Source organism: Microtus oregoni, unplaced genomic scaffold, assembly GCF_018167655.1.
Source record: "Microtus oregoni isolate MIOR12 unplaced genomic scaffold, Mior012 000038F_ref0000394, whole genome shotgun sequence".
Classification (NCBI taxonomy): Eukaryota; Metazoa; Chordata; class Mammalia; order Rodentia; family Cricetidae; genus Microtus; species Microtus oregoni.
In genome coordinates, this window is record NW_024543097.1 from 17,381,950 (window position 1) to 17,387,945 (window position 5,996).

Below are 5,996 nucleotides of genomic sequence, written 5' to 3' on the forward strand. Positions count from 1 at the left end.
TTTTACTAATATCTATATGACAGACCAGATGTGTTAGAATCTAAATATCATATATCGAACATTATACTTGGAATCACTTAACTTTATCTTCAAATGTACACAGTAATTATCAAATAAACAGACTGAGAAGGTGGGAGTTCTTAGAAAATGAATTTTCTAGTGACCTGGGATAGCAAAGATTTGCCTTTTAACTTTTAGCTTTTTAATGATTTCTCAATGGAATGTGTGCGTGGGACACTTAATTGATTACCTGTTTTATTTTATGTCATATCACCAAGTCTTAGGATCTTGTTTTCCTGATCTCTCTCTCTCTCTCTCTCTCTCTCTCTCTCTCTCTCTCTCCCCTCTCTCTCTCTCTCTCTCTCTCTCTCTCTCTCTCCTTTTCTTTTCTCTGAATTCTCTGAAACCTTGCAAAAATTAAAATGAGAAGTGGAAAATACAACAGGCTCTAGAAGTGTTTTGGGAGTTTCTATCCTGTCTAACTTGATTCTCTTTAGCACTATTAATGCTATTCCTTTGTTTGTAGGAATCAATAGATTCGATTGAATTGCTTAATATTTGACTTGGCATTCTGTGAACTACTGATAATATTAATATGCATGTAAAATTCCTTCTAAAACCTGTGTTATATATTAACAACAACTACAACAAGTATGCCTACATGCCCTGGAAAAAAATCTAAAACTTTCCCTTTCCTCATGTTTGATGTTGGACTTAAGATGAATAGGTCTGTTATGAGGTCAGAATGGGAAGAAAAAGATCAAAATGACCTCTGGGAAATAAAGGTTATTTGACATCCTTCGGATTACCAACTGAGAGCATTGGCTACATATCAGAGTAAAGACCTGACAAGCAGGGGAAGACTTCATTTTCCAACAAGTAAAATATCAAGGCAGAAGTTCAGCTCCTACCTTTCCTCCATGAGAGCCATTCATCGAAATCAGTGGCCATGATCAATGCTGCATTTTCAAAATCTAAACAAACATCAATGTCTCCAGTCCAGTCACATCTTCTAAAGCTGTTTCTTCCCAGTGGAATTTAATTGCAGTGACATTAGACTCCAGACAGCAGACACTTCTCAAGCCTACTCATTTGCGGCAGGGACAAAAATCAACGTGATAGTGTCAAAACTGTTAGACACAAAAAACCTGTTAAAGATCCAAGTGAGTAATTGTCCTCCTACTCATGTCAGCAGTAAAATTTAATGGTTCTTCTATCACTAGATTTAAAATGTCCTTTATTTGATAGCCATGAAAAGAATATAATGTTTTTAACTGTTAAAATCCCAGACATATTTTTTTTGCTATGCTTTGAAATGCCCTCTGACATAAAATGCTATAGCTCCCTTTTGATATGTCTTTGTCATCATTTTATAGAAAGGCCTGGAAAACAGAAGGTTATCTTTGTGTCAAAGTCTTTTTGAATTTATAACCAAACTTGCCACAGTATAATATTATGGTTTACTAATCATATCAAAGAATCAAAATATATTCTTTTCTTAAAAACATGAAAAATAGCGGTGTTCATTTTTAGTAGTTATTCTATACTTCTAAAACACATGCTGCTCCCTTTTAAATCCATCTCAAAGACTCTTCTCCCTAGCGTATCATTGCCTTTGGAATCACATAAGCTGAAGGGGGGCTGTCCCTTGCCTTGCTGATATCACAGATAAACAAAATAAAGCCAAAGAAAAGGAAAAACAGGGGGAAACTAATGAGAATTTAATGGTAAGAGCAAAGTAAGTTTTGGAACTTTGAAATAACAAAATGAAAAATACATGATAAACTATAATGTGGTTTAGCCTCATGAGGTTGAGAGTAATTTTATGGGTTCGCAGTGAGCTTGAAAGTATATTTCTGGTTCCATTTAAAGAACTATAGAGTACTTGGTTGGTCTAAAAATTGGATATGCTTTATTTCGTATTGGAAAAATCATCCAGCACATTTTTATACAATATTATAAAATAAATGGCAACTTTTACCTTCTGTGAAATACTGTTTAATAAGATTCATATGATAAATGAAAGTGTACTATATTTAAAGTATAATAATAAGATAATGATTATATGAGCGGTATAACTATATAGTCAGGTACTCTTGTCATATTTATAATTAAAAACTAGCTATGTGTATCTGCTCATTTGACACCTTTGAAAAGTTTGCAATTAATTCTAATTGCTGTCTTATTGATGAATAAATTCTTATAATTTTTAAAGAATCCCTAATCTAGTAAAAAAGGGTGAAAAAATGCGAGGCTCAGAATATTTATGGAGATTATAAATTTAATATTCCAATATTCTTTTCACCTACACAGTATTTAATAATTTTGTAAGTATTGCTGATATCCCATCTTTCATTTTTCTACTATATCTCTGCATAAAAATAATCATACATGTTTTAAGATTAAGAGAAAAGGATTAGTTATCTTTCAAGATACTCTAAGTGTAGCACTCCCATCTCTTTTCTAACACTATCTAGTATCTTTGAGGAAAGAGGAAGAGCTAAAACTTCCAAAACAGTGTTCCACAGAATTTTCTCTAGAAGTGCTGCTCCTGAAACTTAGCTGAGGCTGGTGACTAAGAGTATTTCTTTTTTTCTTTTTTTAAAGCCATAGCTCAATTGAAAAAAAAAAACAAAAACAAAAAAAACAAATAGATTACAAAACTGCAGCACAAGCCCATTGACTCCACGACTTCTTGCCCCCCAAGTCCTGCAGAGCTGCCAACCATAGCCAGGAGCCATCATATTGGTCTACTGTGTAGACAAGCTTGTCCTGCCCTGGGGTGGATAGGGGCTGCATTGGGTCCTGATGTCACTGGGTATTAAACTGAACCAGGCAGCAGAGTATCAAGAAGCAGCCAGCATGAAGGGAAGGTGCAACACTGCTACCCCTATTCTACCCAAGCTTCAAGTTAGGGTATTGGTACTTCCTGGGAGCTGTTCTGAGTTTTTGTATGTTTGCTTGTCACGCACATCCCCAGGAAGGCCCCATAGCATGGTCTAATGGTTATGTCTCCAGCTTGCTCATGTACTCCAGCCTCTTACTTCACCGTGTGCTGAAGAAGAACCATTTAGCTGGCCTTCTCTTGCCATCCCCGCGGATCTGCCTCTTGTAGAGATCTCACATGTCAGTGTCTTGAAGATTGGCATAGTCATTTGCATAGGAGATGACCTTAATCCCCTTGTCCAGCATGCTTTCTCGAACCTTCTTGAACTCATCCACATCTCCTTTCCAAACCAGCATGAAATGTTCTAGGTCAGACTTACGGGCTTGACAGCCTCTAGGAACAGGGCCTGGAAAGCGATGTCATCCACCGTCCAGCCACAACCCAAGAAAAGAAATGACTTGTTTTTATAGACTTTCTGAATCTCTCTCATAACTTCATTGTTCCTGAGCAGGTTCTGACACCCAGCTGGGTGTAGGACAATGCCACTAGGATTGGTATAAACCCCATGGATGTGTAACACACTTAGCTTCCGCTTCTCCTGAGCCCACTCCAGAACCTTTTCCTAATCAATAAGGTCAAGGGATTCCATCCGTTTTCCATGGTCAGCTGCTTAGAGTTCTAGGAAATTGTCAAAATTTATAGTTAATACTAGGGCTCCATTTTCCATCAGATGGAGAACGGACTGAAGGAGCTGTTTCCCCCAATCTTCTATCTTTGACTCCAGGTCATCAAATACTTCATATAAACAGTCTTTGAAAAATGTGGACCGAATATTACTGGTATGGGGGGAGTGAGTTTCTGAATGAGGTCATGGGCAACATAGACGAGGTTCTTGTCTTCATGGGGGCACTTTTGAAACTTTTTGCTTTCCTCGTCTTCCAGAAGATCAAAATCAATAGCAGCATCCAGCAAGACCTGAATTAACCCCTTCCAGGATTTCAGGGCTGGGACTTGTGATGCAACTGCAGCGCTAATGCCTGTGCCAATCACCAGCATGAGTTCTTGAGGTTTCTTGGTTTTCATGCTTGGAAGCAGCTTCCTGGGCTTTGTGGTGGGAGGTTCACCATCATTGAAGAATCCAGAAATCTTGTCTATATCAGAAGCCTGGCTCCCTGTAGAAGCCATCCAGTTTCAAGTCTGCTCCAAATGCCACTGCTCGAGGTGCAGCTACTGGCCGGCACAGCTGTCACTAAGAGCATTTCTTAGTGCACATATATGTCTGATAACATCTAATCATCTATTTCCTGACAGCCAGAGAGTGAGATCTAACAAGAATATTCTAAGTAGTGTAGGCAAAATGAATATTTTGTAACCCATCCTCAAATATTGTCAAACTTAATATTGTTTTATTCTGTTGGTCAGAAGAAAGACAAGAGACATGGTATATAACTATCCCTCTTCAGTTAGGGCCTATATGATTTCAACAATGTAGAAGTTTTTTTTTTTTTGAACTTAGCTATTAAGTTTTATATAGTTTTAGGTTTTAAGGGAAATAACATAATTAGGTAAATATACATATTTTCTATCACTTGATTTTAGACAATAATGAATAAATGCCACCAAAGAAAGTACAGTGTTAACTGAAAAAAAGCAGTTGAAATATGATTGTCATATTAGATTAGTGATTAAACTATAGTAAACTGCATATTATCAAAGACAGAAGGAACTCACCAAGGCCGGCTGGACTGGGTCTAAAAAGGCAGGGAATAAAACCGAACTCTCTGAACATGGCGGACAAGAAGTTTTCAAGATGAGTAAATAACATTGCTGAATTAAATAAGGTTGCTGTAGTGGTTCACTATACTCTAGGCCATCATGAAACTGGGGCAGCTCTGCTTACTCTCAGATGGCCCTCTCAAATTCTGCCCATTTGTAAATCATGAATGTCAGGGAAGGCTCAGCAGGTAGTACAGCAAGCTCTAAGTCACATAAGAGATTGACAGTTGCTGTGTAGAGTAGACTCTTCTTCAGTGATGTAGTTAGGTACACTACCCACATACCTATAAGTGACCACTTCTTTATCATTCTCTTAGCAACCCTATCCAATTTCATGATTCACCAAGCCAGACCTGAATGGAATCTTTTATTTTGTCTGTTGTTTATCTATCTACCTGGGGTGATATGTCTGTTCAAATATTTCAGAAGAAAAGTAAAGTCACAATGTAGTTAGTCATCCTCCATATCCTAAATCAAGGTAGTGAAGCTTTGTTTGAGAACATGAAACACTACCTTGTGATAGCTACAGAGTCTATGTTGCTGGTCTTCTGTGAAAACACAATTTGTTAAAAGCTGGGTATTTGGGGACATTTTCTTTCTTTATTGCAGTTAATATTAACTGGTAAATCTAGAAATCGATTCAAAATAGTTTATTGTCTATACATTTACCTTTTCAGTGTACAGGCTATATTTACAAATATACATTATTATTAAAAAATCTAAATAGATATTAAATATGGTAAGATAAACTACTTCACTTTATCCATGTCATCCTCTCCTAAGGCTGCACAGCTTAGTGTCCAAAGACACGCTTGTACAGAGTCCATCTATAGGAGAAAACTAGAGCAATATCCAATTTTGTCTGTGAAGAAACAACACCTAATAGAATCACTACTATCTCAGTCTTCCAAAGGCTAAAGGCAATTAGCACAACCGATTATCTTGGGACATTATAGAGTGAGTTATATGGGAGAAGGTTCACATCCGAAAACGTAGGGATCTAATCAAATGCCATCATTTATAACTCTTAAGCTTACAGGTCAACCCAAAAGTGTTCTATAGGTCAATGTTTCACCTTTTTAAAAGCCCCTCTCAACTATTTGATATATGTCCTTCCCAAAATATGAGGAGTTGGGTATATTTCACCACAGAATTACTGTTCAAACTCCTGAAACAGTGGTATTGGCAACTAGGCTCCTCATCTGGATTAGGAGAAACTGTTTCTGGGCACTTCTATAAGATGTTTGGCAAAATGTGTGGATTTGTGAGATCAAGAGAAGATACCCTGTCCTTGACTATTTTTGCTACAAGAAAGTAGGAGAATTGAATAAAG

At 37.1% G+C, this 5,996-nt stretch overlaps 1 pseudogene; it reads right to left on the reverse strand.

Annotated features, from left to right (window-relative positions):
* Window positions 1–3,023: 3,023 nt before the first annotated feature.
* On the reverse strand, window positions 3,024–4,072 carry LOC121433339 (annotated as a pseudogene).
* Between the last annotated feature and the right edge of the window lie 1,924 nt (window positions 4,073–5,996).